At 36.6% G+C, this 16,813-nt stretch overlaps 1 long non-coding RNA gene across 1 annotated transcript in view; it reads left to right on the forward strand.

Annotated features, from left to right (window-relative positions):
- The window catches only part of LOC116665066, a 66,137-nt gene that overhangs the window by 29,997 nt on the left and 19,327 nt on the right, over positions 1 to 16,813 (forward strand). The gene's annotated exons all lie outside the window — the stretch shown is intronic.

The raw sequence follows: 16,813 nt of genomic DNA on the forward strand, positions 1-16,813 counted from the left end.
CTTCTTTTCAAATTGTTTCATGGTATGAGGTAGAAAGGCACGGGAACTGAAATGAAATGAGAGCTGGCAGCTCACATTGGGTGGACTTCGGTCCCTGGAGTCCACAAACAAAAGATAATGGGGGCACATATGGTGCCAGGGTTTTTACGTAACTTCAATAACAAGATATCGGCTACCTTGAACATATTCAAGTCTCTTCCCTTTAATGAGGCCCCTCCCTGCCTGGCCAGGTTATATGAATGCCTGTCACATGGACTCAGTTCCTTACACTATCTTGGCCTGGTATTTTTCTTTCTAGGGGTCACAGTTTATATCTTTCAGGGTCTGTTACCTAGCACTACCTACCTTACCAGTTGCTTCATTGATGCTAACTAACAAAGGAGTGGGTGTTAGTCCTGGTTCTTGGTTGCAAAACTAAAAACCAATTCTGGATAACTTAGTAAGAAAAGGAAATCATTGAAAGAGTCTTGTGTCACTGATGGAATTGGACAGAAGGCCAGAGATCCAGATCCCAGCAAAAACAAACACAACCAGGACCTTTTCACAGGAACTGCCTCTTAGGACCCCATCTCTACTGTTGTTGCTATGGATACACACTGCTGACCAACTCTGATCTCAGCGTTGCTGCTGCTGCAGCACTCTTCCACCTGTAGGTGCAGGAATCTAGACCCCGTGGCTGCAGCCACAGAGACTAATAGCTGCCTGATCCTACCTTGAGAGTCAAGAGCTGGTAGAGGCATCTGCTCAGCCACTCTGGCTGCCAGGACAAGGAGAAGTGTCATGTCCACCTTCCCTGGCTTCTGTAGAGAAGTTGAAGCCTGACCTCTCACCGTTGTTGACAGTCCCCTCAAATAAGAAGGGTGTTTGGATAGTGGGCAGCCAAAATGTCAACTGTCCTTTGTGAACAGTGATGATGATGATGAAACACAGACCACAGCTTTTGCTTTTGTAAAATAATATTGTCTGAGTTAACACAGTATTAAAAAGATACACAAGGAAGTGGTGGCTGGATCATCAAAGTATTAGAGACTGGAGAGGGGACATCCTCCTGATGGGCAGAGATCCAAGACCACTGCACCTGGTCACAAACTTTGTGTGAAGAGAAAGGTGACGTGAATTAAGATTACACACGACTATTGGTGGGAATGTAGTTTGGTGCAGCCATTATAGAAAACAGTATGGAGATTCCTCAAAAAACAAAAAATAGACTTACCATATGACCCAGAAATCCCACTCCTGGGCATATATCCAGAGGGAACTCAAATTCAAAAAGATACATACACCCCAGTGTTCATAGAAAACAAACTTATGGTTGCCAGTGGGAAGAGGATAAATTGGGAGTTCCAGATTTGCAGATACTAACTACTATATATAAAACAGATAAAAAGCACGTTTATACTGTATAGCACAGGGAACTATATTCAGTATCTTGTAGTAACCTATAATGAAAAAGAATATGAAAAGAAATACATGTATTTATATGTATGACTGAAACATTATGTTGTATGTCAGAAATTAACACAACATTGTAAACTGACTATACTTCAACTCAAAACGTACATTTAAAAAACATAAAAAAGTCATATACACAGACTGACTGGAAGTATCAAATGGCTTAGCCTGTTGTTAGGAACCTGGAAGAAACAAGAATGTAAAGTCAAGTATAAATAAATCCAGAGAAGAAGCACGTGGATGGATCTGTGGGAGGATGAAGCTTTTTGTGCCATGTGTTAATGTCCACCAGAAAGCATCCATCGCAGAAGAGGCACTAAACAAACAAGTAGACAGGATGACTCAGCCAGTTAATGTCGGCCAGCAACAGCCTCAGCCACCCCAGGGCTGTGCAATGGGCTCGTGAATGGAGTCGCCATGATGGCAGTGGGAGTCATACACAGCACTCAACCGCACGGCCTCTCTTTGTTCAGACTGACCACTGCTGACTATCCACCTTGCCAGCACAGGGGTGAATGCTGAGCCCCAACATGGCACCATTCCTTGAAGTGGCCCACCAGCCACTTGGTGGCAATTTGATTATGTCAGATCCCTTCTACCCTAGAATGTTTCTTCACGACTGGGTGAGGCTTTGCCTTTTTTGCCTATGATCAATCACACCACTCAAGGGCTAATCTACCAACATGGAACCCCATATAACATCACCTCAGACCAAAGGATCCTCTTTATAGCACAGGGGGTGATTTGGGTGTGTTCAAATCTTAACTCAGCCACTTGTCATGTTAGGATCATCACTTAACTTTTCTGATTCCAACTTTCTTATACATAAAGTCAATGAACACACAATTGCAACACAAGAGTTAAATGACAGAATGTATAAAAAGCACTTAACACAGTGCCAGGCACAAAGTAGTCTTCAATCAATCGTAACAAGTAAATAAATAAAACTAAGTTCTTTGGGTTGCAGGGGCAAGAGAAAGGACTATGTAATATTCTTGACCACTGAAACCTTTTACTTCTTACATAAGACCCAGAGAAAAACCATGAGTTGCATTTTACAGAATGCTGATGTGGTGAAATTAAATCATGCTTACTCATCACAAAGTGGAGAGTATTATCTAAAGAATTTGAACTGGGTAAACAGTTAAGCAAGATAACTTCAGGCAAATATCCCTATTGACAATCCAGAAACCTCTGCATTAAAAAAAAAAAAAAGAGGAGCCATTATTTAATTCTAAGAAAACTAGCATCTGCCTTACTAGTATTTTCCAAATCAACATCAATATTTTCCACCTTGGCTACATGATATTCTGGCCAAAATATTCTTGACATTTGTTTATTTAATGACATGTTATGTGTCGATTTGAAAACTGCAGTCCTCCAGATTCTGGTTCTGGGTGACCTTACTTCTGGTGCATCCCAGTGAAATTCTGAGAGGAATCCCAGAGGGCATGACGGGGTTGGAGGTGAAGAGGTTCCACGCTCAGAAGGAGGGATTTGGTCCAGGATTCAGCCTCGGGAAAGGCAGTAGCCAGAGCCCAAAACAGCCAGGCCAAGGTACTTATGATTTGTTTAGTAGAGAAAGAAGTCTCAGAATTTTTTTAAAAAATAGAATTGGGATAATGAAATGTACAGAAGGATAAGGAGTAATTTTCAGAAAAGGAGACTCAATAGATATTGAATTAGTTTGCTAGGGCTGCCTTGAGAAAACATCCCAGGCTGAGTGGCTTGAACAGCAGAAATGTATTTTCTCATAGTTCTGGAGGCTAAGGCAGTCCAAGATGTTAGCAGGCGTGGATTCTCCCGAGGCCTCTCCTCTTGGCTTGCAGACAGCCACTTTCTCGTGTGTCTTCACGTGGCCTCCTCTCTGTGTGCCCATCCCTCGTGTCTCTTCCTTTTCTTGTAAGGACACCAGTCGTATTGGATGAGAGCTTCATTCTTACAATCTTCATTTCACCTTAATTATCTCCTTAAAGTTCCCATCTCCAAAAATAGTCACATTCTAAGGTGCTGAAGACTAGGTTTCAACATATGATTTTGGGGGGAAGACAGTTCAGTCTGTAACAGGCGTTAATATAGACAGATCAAACATTTTTTGACATACTGCCAAAATTTTTATCTCCTGAAAAATGCTTATTAGCCTTGAACTCAGTGAAAGAATTGCATCTATGAACATTTACTTCTGTAGTGTACTGCAAGGCATGACTTCCCTCTCTGCACTCTTAGAAAAATGCTAGTCTGCATTTAGAAAAATCATTTTAAAATTATTTGTTCAGGAGAGAGTAGATCTCTCTCACACAGCCTTCCCCAAAAGACTACATGGATCAGATTTACACCTTTCTATGTGGAGGAAGAGCCAATTTGGAGTCTGGAAATCAGAATTCTAGTCATGGCCTTACTTCTGTCTAGTTGAATGATCTTAAGAAAATCACCTTGCCTCTTTGGAGCAAGGCAAATTCACCCTGCAGCATTTGCTTGGGAAACAAGACTCCCTTTCAGCCTTTTCACTTAGGTTTGAAGTATGTCAAAGATCATTGGTGCATTAGTTTTCACGTAGTTCTTTTGTGTCCATATCCAACATCTGGCTGGAATACAAAGTAGCAAACATTACTATGGCAAGAGTCCAGGCTTACTACCTAAATAAGATATACAAGTTAATAGAAACATGAAACTTTATAATAGACACTCTCCTCTTCTAACAGAGAAAAAGGGAACACAAAGGTTTTTTCTTTTTTTTTAGTTGGCACAGATGTTAGGGTTATTTTTTCCTCCTCCAAGGTTTTTTTTTTTTTTTTTTTTTTTTTTTTTTTGGTCTTAAGCAATGAGCATTTATTTCTCACAGTTCTGGAGGCTAGGAAGTCCAAGATCTAGGTGTAAACCAACTTGATTTCTGGTGAGGGTGCTCTTCCTGGTTTGCAGACAGACATCCTCTTGCTGTGTCCTTGCATACTACAGAGAAAGATCATCTTTCTCATGTCTCTTCTTTTTTTTATTGAAGTATAGTTGATTTACAATATTGTGTTAGTTTCAGGTATACAGCAAAGTGATTCAGTTATTTATCTATATCTTTTTCTGATTCGTTTCCATTATAAATTATTACAAGGTATTGAATATAGTTCCTTGTGCTATACAGTAAATCCTTGTTTATCTATTTTACATATAGTGGTGTATCTGTTAATCTCATACTCATAATTTATCTCTCTCTACCTCTTTCCCCTTTGGTAACCACAAGTTTGTTTTTTTTTTTTTCTATGTCTGTGAGTCTGTTTCTGTTTTGTATATTCATTTGTATTATTTTTTAGATTCCATGTATATGAGATATCATATAATATTTATCTTGCTTTCTGACATACTTCACTCAGTGTGATAATCTCTATGTCTATCCCTATTGCTGCAAATAGCAATATTTCATGTTTTTTTTAATGGCTGAAAAAAGTGTGTGTGTGTGTGTGTATATATATGTATGTATGTATGTGTGTGTGTGTATGTATATGTGTATATATATATATCACATCTTTATCCGTTGATGGACACACTTAGGTTGCTTCTATGACTTGGCTGTTGTAAATAGAACTGCTATGAAAATTAAGGTGCATGTATGTTTTCAAATTAGATTTTTCACCTTTTCCGGATATATGCCCAGGAGTGGGATTGCTGGATTATACTGGTAACTCTCTTTTTGGTTTTTTAAAGGAAGCTCCATGCTGTTTTCCATAGTGGCTGCACCAGTTTACATTGTCATCAACAGTGTAGGAAGATTCCCTTTTCTCCACACTCTTTCCAGCATTTATTATTCGTAGACTTTTAATGATGGCCATTTTGAATGGTATGAGGTGATACCTCATTATAGTTTTGATTTGCATTTCTCTAATAATTAACAATGGTGAGTATCTTTTCATGTGCTTGTTGGCCATCTGTACGTCTTCTTTGGGGAAATGTCTGTTTAGGTTTTCTGCCAATTCTTTTGTTGGGTTATTTGGTTTTTGTTTTTTTTTAAGTTGTATGAGCTGTTTGTATATTTTGCAAATAAGGCCCCTGTCAGTCATTTGGTTTGCAAATATTTTCTTCCAGTCCATAGGTTTTTTTCTCATTTTGTCAATGGTTTCCTTTGCTTTTCAAAAGCTTTTAAGTTTGACTAGGCCTCATTTGTTTATTTTGTGTATGATATGAGGGAGTATTCTAACTTCATTGATTTACATGCTGGCGGTCCAGCTTTCCACAACCACTTGCTGAAGAGACTTTCTTTTATCCATTGTATATTCTTGCCTCCTTTGTCGAAGATTAATTGACCATAGATGTGTGGGTTTATCTCTGGGCTGTCTGTTCTGTTCCATTGATCTAAACGTCTGTTTTTGTGCCAATATCATGCTGTTTTGATGACTGTAGCTTTGTAGTAATCTGGGAAATCTGGGAGGGTTATGCCACCAACATTGCTCTTTTCCCTCAAGATTACTTTGGCAATTCTGGGCCTTTTGTGGTTCCATATAAATTTTATGATTATTTATTCTAGTCTGTGAAAAATGTCTCAGGTAATTTGATAGGGCTCACATTAAATCTATAGATTGCTTTGGGTAGTATGACCATTTTAACAATATTAATTCTTCCAGTCCAAAAGCATGGGACATCTTTTCATTTCTTTGAATCATTATCAATGTTTTATAGTTTTCAGCAATAGAAACTTCATCTCTTTGGTTAGGTTTGTTCCTAGGTTTTGGATTTTTTTTTTTTTTTTGATGTGTTTTAAACAGGATTTTTTTTTTAACTTTCTTTTTCTGATATTTCATTGTTAATATAAAGAAATGCAACAGGTTTCTGTATATTAATCTTGTATCCTGTTACCTTACTGAATTCATTTATTAGTTCTAATAGTTTTTGTGTGAAGTATTTAGAATTTTCTGTATAGAATATCACATCATCTGTGTATAATGACAATTTTACGTTTTCCCTTCCAATCTGACTACCTTTTATTTCTTTTTCTTCCTCTGATTACTGTGGCTAGGACTTCCATTACTATGTTGAATAGAAGTGGTGAGTCTTGTCTTGTTCCAGAATTTAGTGGGAGGGCTTTCAGTTTTTCACCATTGAGTATTATATTGGCTGTGGGTTTGTCATAAATGACTTATATTATGTTGAGATATATTCCCTCTATACCCACTTTGGGGAGAGTTTTTATCATGAATGGATGTTGATTTTTATCAAACTGTTTTTTCTGCATCTATTAAGATAATCATGTAGTTTTTGTCTTTTCTTTTGTTGATGTGGTAAATCACATTGATTTGCATGTATTGAACCATCTTTGCAACCCTGGAATGAATCCAACTTGATCATGATGTATGATCCTTTTTATGTGTTGTTGCATTCAGTTTGCTAATACTTTGTTGAGGATTTCTGCATCTGTGTTCATCAAAGTTATTGGCATGTAGTTTTTTCTTTTTGGTTTTTTCTTTGCCTAGTTTTGGTATCAGGATGATTGTGGCTTCATAGAATAAACTTGAGAGTATTTCTTTCTCTTCAATCTTTGGAAGAGTTTGAGAAGGAGAGGTATAAGTTCTTCTTTGTATTATTGGTAGAATTCCCCAGTGAAGCTATCCAGTCTTAGACTTTTGTTTGCAGGGATCTTTTTTTATTCAATTACAGATTCTATTTCACTTCTAGTGATTGGTCTGTTCAATTTTCTGTTTCTTCTTACCTCAGTTTTGGCAGGCTGTATATTTCTAGAAACTTGTCCATTTCTTCCAGATTGTCCAGTTTGTTGGCATATATTTGTTAATAGTATTCTCTTACGGTTTTTTGTATTTCAGTGGTATTGGTTGTTCTCCTCTCTCATTTCTTTTTTTTTTTTTTTAACATTTTTTGTTGATTTATAATCATTTTACAATGTTGTGTCAAATTCCAGTGTAGAGCACAATTTTTCAGTTATACATGAACATATATATATTCATTGTCACAATTTTTTCTCTGTGAGCTACCATAAGCTCTTGTGTATATTTCCCTGTGCTATACAGTATAATCTTGTTTATCTATTCTACAATTTTGAAATCCCGTCTTTCCCTTCCCACCCTCCCCTCTCTCATTTCTTATTTTGTTTATTTGGGTCCTTTCTCTTTTCTTGGTGATCCTGGCCAAAGGTTTGTTGATTTTGTTTATCCTTTTCAAAGACCCAGCTCTTGTTTTATTGATCTTTTCTATTGTTTTTTAAATCTTTTTTATTTGTTTCCTCTCTGATCTCTAGTATTTCCTTCCTTCTGCTGACTTTATGTTTTTGCTTGTTCTTCTTTTTCTAATTCATTAGGTGGTAGTTAGGTTGTTTAGTTGAGATTTTTCTTGTTTTCTGAGGAAGGCCTGTATTGCTATGAACTTCTCTCTTAGGGCTGCTTTTGTTGTATCTCATTGATTTTGTATGGTTGTGCTTTCATTATCATTTGTCTCAAGGTAACTTTGATTTCCTCTTTGATTTTATCATTGACCCACTGATTTTTATCAGTAGCTTGTTGTCTAGACTTCATATAATCTTTTTCCCCCCTTATCTTTCTGTGGTTGATTACTAGTTTCATACTGTCATGGTCAGAAAAGATGCTTGAAATAATTTCTATCCTCTTACATTTGTTGAGGCTTGTTTTATGTCCTATTGTGTGTTCTGTCCTAGAGAGTGTTCCATGTGTGCTTGAAAAGAGTGTGTATTCTGTTTTTTTCAATATAATGTCCTACAGATATCAATTAGGGCTAACTGTTCTGTTGTGTCATATAGAATCTCTATTGCATTACTGATTTTCTGTCTGGAAGATCTGTCCACTGATGTCAGTGGGGTGTTAAAGTCTCCTACTGTTAGTGCATTCCTGTCAGTTTCTCCCTTTATGCCTGTTAGTATTTGTTTTATGTATCTAAGTGTTCTTATGTTGGATGCAGATATGTTAACAAGTGTAATATCCTCCTCTTGTATCGTTCCTTTATCATCGTATAGTGTCCTTCTTATTCTTTTTTTTTAATGATCTTTGTTTCAAAGTCTATTTTGTCTGATGTGAATATTGCTACACCCGCTTTCTTTCATTTCCATTTGCATGAGACATCATTTTCCATACCCTCACTTTCAATCTATGTGTGTCCTTCACCCTAGAGTGGGTCTCTTGTAGGCAGCATATTATAAACTCTTGTTTTAGTATCCAATCTGTGTCTTTTGATAGGAGAGTTTAGTCCATTGACATTTAAAGTAACTATACATAAGTGTGTATTTATTACCATTTTAAATCTTGTTTTCCAGTTGATTTTGTAGTTGTTTTTTCCTTTCTTCCTCTTTATGTTTTTCCTTTTTTGGTTTGAGGATTTTGTTTTGTATTATACTTGAGTTTCTTTCTTTTTGATTTTTATGAATCTATCGTATGTTTTTGATTTGTGGTTACTCTAGTTTTTAAGTATGTTACCTCCTAACTATATCTACTTGTATTGGACTGATAGTCAGATAAGTTCAAACACATCCTAAGAGATCTACATTTTCTTACTTCCCTCCTCCACATTTTGTGATTTTGATGCCCTATTTTACATCTTTATGTTTATCCTTTTGCTGTTCATTGTAATTATAATTACTTTCAGGAAAATTTTTTGATTCTTTTTAATCTATATACTGTCTTACATAAGTCATCTTCAATTCTTCTATATATTTGCCTCTTCCTGTTGTGATTTTCCCTTTCCTATAGATTCTTGCTTCTTTTCTATTTAGAGAAGACTTTTCAGTATTTCTTTTAGGTTTATTATTGCTGTATTCTTTTAGTTTTTGCTTCTCTGAGAAATTCTTTACCTCTTGTTCTATTCTAAATGAAAATCCTGCTGGGCAGAGTATCCCTAGGTTGCAGATTTTTCCCTTTCAGGACTTTGAATGTATCATGCCACTTCCTTCTGACCTTTAAAAGTTTCTGTGCAGAAATCAGCTGGTAGCCTTACAGGGGGCCCCTTGTAACTGACGCTTTGTTTTCCTCTTGCTGCCTTTAGAATCCTTTCTTTATATTTAATTTTGGCCATTTTAATTTTGTATGTCTTAGTGTGGGTCTGTTTGGGTTCATCTTGTTTGGGACCCTCTGTGCTTCCTATACCTCGATATCTGTTCCCTTCTTTAGATTTGGGAAATTTCCAGCCATAATTTCTTCAAATACATTTTTGATCCCCTTTTCTCTTTCTTCTCCTTCTGGAATCCCCCTTATGCATAGGTTGGCGTAGTTTTTTTCTTTTTTAAATGAGGCATAGTTGATGTACAATATTATATAAGTTTTAGGAAGTTATCTGTGTTTTCACAGCCTTCATGTGGGCAGGATATAGAGGGAGCTGTTGTATGGCAATTCATCAAATGTTAGAGCCTGAAAAGGGGACTTCTTTTTTTAATAAGAAAAAAACACACACAAACCTGAGGTCTTGAAAATTTGCTGACCAAATCCAGATGTAGTCAAAGATAGCAGTGGGTCATTGCCATGTCTCTCCAGCTAAAGTACATGTTCTTCCCCATCAGAGACAGTGCTGCACGCTTCTTTAAATTTCCTTTAAACCCCAAGCAACTGCTAGGCACATGCAAACTCTATAAATACTTGTATATCAGTAATGCCATTATTCTAAAGTGGTAATAGAAGCTAAGAGCAGTAAAATCCTCAAAAAAGAATAGGCATTAATTTAATAACCTCAGAAGCATGTAAAGTTATTTTGGAAGATTAATATAGTTTGGCAAAATAATTGCTAAATCTAATGGTATCATGAAGAAAAGCAACAATGTTATTATTTATATAGAATAGAATAAATCTTTTAGCTCTAGAGGGAACCATAGAGATGATCTAGTAACTCCTAATTTTGAATTTAATAAAACCAAAGAAAAGATAAGAATATTCAAGACTCTTTTCAAGAAGAAAGCGAGAGCTTTTTATAGACAACAGTGCAGTATTCACATGGCAATAGGCAAATAGATCAGTGAATAACACTGGGGACTTAGAAAAGACCTGTGTATAGACAGATACTCAACATGTGACAGAGTTAGTATTGAGATCAAAAGGAAAAAAGTAGAGTTATCAATAAAAGATTCTGGTAGAGTTGGTTATCCATGTGGAATGGACTGGGACATCCTACCTCACTCCATACCAGAAAAAAAAAAATCAATTGCCAGGTAGATTGAAACCATAAATTTTAAGACCTAAATATTGGAGTTTTATACTATATTCATGACTTGGAGTAGGAAAGGACTTCTTAAACAAGACATAAAGTGTAAACCATAATGGAATAGATTAATGAATTAGACCATGTAAAATTAAGAATATGTGCTTATCAAAATATATCACTTAGAAAGTACAAAGAAATTCCACAGAAATTCTAGTTCCACCAGAACCAGAGATTTTGGTTGTCTGCCAGAATCTATGACATATCAAAGGACAAGAATCCCAAATACATGAAGATTTTTCATGAACTGACCAGAGTAAAACAATCCAGTAGAAAAAGAATATGAAAAAGTTTTAACAGTTACTGCACAGATGAAACCACAAATGAACAATAACATATCAAGAGATACTCAGTCTCATTATAAGGAAATGCAGATTATGCCACAATAACTTCCCATTATACACCAACCAGATTGGTAAAAAGAACCTCCTAAAATACTAAGTGTTGGTGAGCATGCAGTTCAGCAGGAACTCTTTTACTGCAGGTAGAATTGCTAATTGGTGCTGGCATTTGGGAACTTTCCTAGTAAAATTACATGAACATAACCTATCTATAATCCAGGTAAATGGGCATGTGCCTCAGTACACAAGCTCATGGCAGGACTAACTATCCAAAAAATGAGAAACCATCCAAAAGTCTTTTAACATTTGAGTGGATAAATTGTGGAATGTTTATACAATGGAATATGTATAAGCAATGAGAATGTTAACAAACTGCAGCTTCACATATCACCATGAATGAATCTTAAAAATAATAAGAATGAGTGAAAGAAGTGAGTCACAAAAGAACATTCACTGTATGACTCCATGTACATAGAATTCAAGTTAAAAAATATATATATATTTTTGAAAACAAGAAACTAAGGATCACAAAGCCAAGACAGCTCTTTTCTCTAGGAGCAATGAGAGCACACAGGGAGTGTCCCAGTCACTGGGCAATAGATCTTTACAGACAAATGCTTAATACCCAGAAGACTTAATTATAAAATTATTATATTATATAATAATAATAATTTCCCACATGTTTCTACAAGCTATCTGTGCAGTGGAAAAAGAGATGAACTTTTCCGGGAAAACGACTAAGGCTGGGAATCCATCCAATTGTTTAAAACTGCTGATCAAACCTAAACTGACAGACACTTTTTAAATAGAAACTATTTTGATGTGAAAATGTTATATTAAATGGGATCATAAACTAAAGTTATTTTGGGGAGAAATGCAAATGAGAAAAGTTATTAATACCAAGTGCCTCTTTTTCTTAACACTCTGCCACAATGTTGCTGTCTCTCTCTGATCACTGAGGCCAAAGCTATGACATGGTCTTTGTTTATTCCTTTCCTTTATCCTCCTCCTTTTTAAATTTAGTCAACCTGTAAGATTACATTCAGTAAGACAGCTCTTTTCTCTGGGGGCAGTGAGAGCACACAGGGAGTGTCCCAGTCACTGGACAATAGACCTTTATAGATAAATGCTTAATACTCAGAAGACTTACTTATAGAATTATTATATTATATAATATATAATGATCTCCCACATGTTTCTACAAGTTATCTGTGCAATGGAAGAAGAGGTGAACTTTTCTGGGTTAGGGTTAGGTTTTTTTTTTTAATTTTTAAAAAAATTTATGTATTTATTTTACAATATCATGTTTTTTAAAAATTGAACTATAGTTGACGTACAGTATTATGTTACAGGTATACAATATAGTGATTCACAATTTTTAAAGGTTATACTCCATTTACAGTTATTACAAAATATTGGCTCTATTCCCCATGTTGTACAATACATCCTTGTAGCTTATTTTATACCTGATACTTTGTACCTCTCAATCCTCTACCTCCATCTTGCCCCTCCCCCTCCCTCTCTCCCCACTGGTAACCACTATCCAATAACCCTTGTCTTTGATCCATGGAGAAACAAGCTGATTAGCTCAGTTATAAATACACTTTCCAACAAAGACAAGTATGTGTCCCATTGCTCGTTTAGCAGGAATTGTTTTTGTTTCATTAAACATACAGTTTTATGATATCAAATTTTTTCCAGCTTTATTGAAAACAATTGACATACATCAATCTGTAAATTTAAGGCATACAGCATGATGGTTTGATTTACATATACCATAAAATCATTACTGTAATAGGTTCTGCTAACATATATCTTGTCATGTAAATACAATGAACAAAAAGGAAAAAAGAAAAAAGGAAAAAAATTTTCTCCTTGTGATAAGAACTCTTAGGATTTTCTCTCTTAGAAACTTGCCTATTTATCATACAGCAGTGTTAGCTATAGTAATCATGTAGCTCACTTCCTCCCTAGTACTTACTTATCTTATAACTAGAAATTTATGCTTTTTAACCACCTTCTTCCAGTTCCTCCTCCCCACACCATCCTCCTCTGGTAACCACAAACCTTATCTCATTTTCTGTGAGGTTTTTTTGTTTTCTTTTTCTTTTTCTTCTTCTTCTTCTTCTTCTTTTTTTTTTTAAGATTCCACAGGTAAGTGAGATCTGTGACATCCAATTTTAATTAAAACTGAAATTTGTTTTTTTTTAATTAAAGTACAGTCAATTACAATGTGTCAATTTCTGATGTACAGCACAATGTCCCAGTCTTGCATATACATACATATATTTGTTTTTATATTTTCTTCTATTAAAGGTTATTAAGAGATACTAAGTGTGGTTCCCTATGCTATACTATAGAAATTTTTTTTTAATTTGTTTTTATATATAGTGGCTAACATTTGTAAATCTCAAACTCCCAAATTTATCCCTCCCTACCCCCTTTCCCCAGTAACAATAAGATTGCTTACTGAGAGTCTGTTTCTGTTTTGTAGATGAGTTCATAGTGTGCTTTGTTTTTCTTTTAGATTCCACATATGAGTGATATCATATGGTATTTTTCTTTCTCTTCCTGGCTTACTTCACTTAGAATGATGTTCTCTAGGTCCATCCATGTTGCTGCAAATGGCATTATTTTACTCTTTTTATGGCTGAGTAGTATTCCATTGTATAAATATACCATCACTTCTTTATCCAGTCATCTGTGGATGGACATTTAGGTTGCTTCCATGTCTTCACTATTGTAAATAGTGCTGCTATGAACATTGGGGTGCATGTATTTTTTCAAATTAGAGTTCCCTCAGGATATATACACAGAAGTGGGATTGCTGGATCATATGGTAAGTCTGTTTTTAGTTTTTTAAGTACTCTGCATACTGTTTTTCATAATGGTTGCACCAAACTACATTCCCACCAGCAGTGTAGGAGGGTTCCCTTTTCTGCACACCCTCTCCAGCATTTATCGTTTGTGGACTTTTGAATGATGGCCATTCTGACTGTTGTGAGGTGATACCTCATTATAGTTTTGATTTACATTTCTCTGATAATTAGTGATATTGAGCATTTTTTCATGTCTATTAGCCATTCATATGTCTTTATTGGAAAAATGCATGTTTAGGTCCTCTGCCCGTTTTTGGATTGGGTTGTTTGCTTTTTTGTTATTAAGTTGTATGAACTGTTTATATATTCTGGAAATTAAGCCTTTGTCAGTTGCATCACTTGCAAATATTTTCTCCTGTTCTGTAGGTTGTCATTTTGTTTTGCTTATGGTTTCCTTTGCTGTGAAAATCTTATGAGTTTAATTAGGTCTCATTTGTTTATTTTGCTCTTATTACCATTGCCTGGGTAGATTGCTCTAGGAGAACGTTGCTAAGATTTATGTCAGAGAATGTTTTGCCTATGTGTTCTTCTAGGAGATTTATTGTGTTTTATATTTAAATCTTTAAGCCATTTTGAGTTTATAAAATAGACCTTTGTTAAAGTAGACAGATCGATTCTAAAAATAATGTAGGTAAAATATAGATCTTTTATGTTGTTTTTAAAGGAAACTAGCATTTATATATTCATAAGTGAAACAAAATATGTTAATAACTTGGCACGTCTTCTTAATACAGTTCACATAGAACAAGGTTTTCTTCAACTGAGCATGTAGGGTAAATTGACCATTTCTGTCTGTTTGAAGGCGAGAATATAGAATAACATCCTCTGAACTGAGAAGGGCCTTTGAGACTGAAAAGATGCAGCAGGCAACTCCATAAAGTGCAACTATGAAGTTTATTGTGTGTAACTTACGTGTAGGCAGGATCAGGGGAAGAGAATCCAGAGGCATTTGCAGCTGCACCCCATGCCCCTGAAAAGATACAGGGGACTTCAAGGGGCCAAAGATAAAGATAGAATCTGACTACCAAGTGAGAAGCACCAGCAGGAACAGGGCTTTTCCTCCCCTGGGCAGGGAGGGGGTCTCATGACCATTAATCATCTGCGTCACCTAAAGGCATTTCCCCAGTTTTCATACCAGAGGAAAGCAAGATAAAAGTTGATAGGGAACCTACCTGGCATGGGCACATTCCTTGTGAGTACGTTAAAGCTCAGCCATGCACAGAGGGAGGGGTAGGCCTGCAAGCCTAGGGTGGCGCTGACAAAAGGGAGTTGTCGGTGAGCTGAAAGATCTCTACTGTAACCTATTTCTGCTCTTGTTCCAAAACATCTGATCTTTGTCAAAGATGTTTATCAGTTACACCTCAAAGAAAATCTGACAGTCAACTGCCCTGAAACAGATCCACCCTAACTGTCAGAGCAGTTCCTATGCAGAGGAAACTGAGAAGTATCCTCTAGTTGCCTTTGCTACATTACTGTGGGAAGATCTCCCACCAAAGGGGAGACTTGTACCTTGCTAGACATAGTCAGTGCCATGTGCGAGGAAGCCTGAGGGGCTGTGCATGCCCGAGCTGTTCATGGAAATCTCTGCCCTTTTCCTCAGTTTCTGATGATGCACCTGCCTCTTACCATTTAGAAGTCCTGTCCTCTCCTCCCTTCGTGGAGAAGGTGTCTTTACAGCACGAGCTCTCCCTTCTCCACTCCTTGATCAAGTAATAAGATTTCTGCTCTGTTTGGCCAACCTGGTCTCATTCTAGTAGCCCAAGCTGCACTGGGCAAGGGGAGGACCCCCTGGGGTCCACCCAATCCAAGAGGGTCGGCAACAGAGTCCGTGTGGGTCAGCCACACACTGTCTTTCTGGCAAATGCATTCCTTAGTAATGGCATAGTTTTGATATTGCCAAGAGAAATGGGTTTTTCCTATCCTTAGAGCTATTCAACTACTCTACCTAAAAACTGTTTGATTTTACAGCCACTCTATTATGCTCATGGATGATATGTTCATCATATCCCAGCTGTACTGAAAATCACCATAATTCTTTTTAAGGTAATTCATTCACCTGTTATTAAGAGGGGTGGCTGAAAAGTAATAAAAAGCATACTTAGCTATTACAGAAACCTACTCTAGCTGCTTTCACTGAGAAGTTAACTACAACTCAGTCAGTTACAACCTTGACATTTTGTTTTCACCTCTCCTTTACTGTGGAGGCTCCTGCTACTGTCACACCCAGGACTGCTAACGGCCTGAGTCGCAGTATGACTTTCGTGGGCTCCAGGTGTTTTTGCTTTCCCAGGTGTTTTAATTCATTAAAAAAATTGTTACCTTTTATGAATATATTGGGTAAAAAGACAATCATAATCTGGGTTGGATTCGTTATATTCATTTTTTCCTTCTTATTCTAAAAGATGAAAATTATTGGTACAACATTATGACCGATTTTAATTTAAAAATTAAAATTAAAAAATAAAATAAATGAAAATTAAAACCTTTTCATGGCCCCCCTAAAAGTTTGGTGACCCTCAGGCCCTGTGCCTGGGGTGCCTAGTGACTAAGTTAGCCTTGTTAAATGTAGCTGAATCCTTGTAAACACCAGGCATTGTGTTAACTCAGTTACATGCTTTGTCTTATTTCACCTCCATACAACTCACATTGTTGCTGGTAGATATAACCAATGTTCCTTCCAGGTTCTTGTCCCATCCCAGAAAGAATTCAGACACAAGACATGGAGGTTAAGAAAGTAAAGTGACGATTTATTAAGGAGTGGATAGTACACTCTCAGGGGAGAGTGGGCAGACTCAGGTGAGCGGCTGCCCTGAGTTTCTTTGGCAAGTTGGTTACACAGGGTGTAAAAATGAATGGATGGAATATTGACTGGGGAGGGAAGGGCTTGGGGTCATATTCCCTGATTTTCGTCTCAACCCCACCTTGTGGTGGGGAGGAGGTATTTTTGTCCTTTTT

Source organism: Camelus ferus, chromosome 1 (genome assembly GCF_009834535.1).
Source record: "Camelus ferus isolate YT-003-E chromosome 1, BCGSAC_Cfer_1.0, whole genome shotgun sequence".
NCBI classification, from domain to species: Eukaryota; Metazoa; Chordata; class Mammalia; order Artiodactyla; family Camelidae; genus Camelus; species Camelus ferus.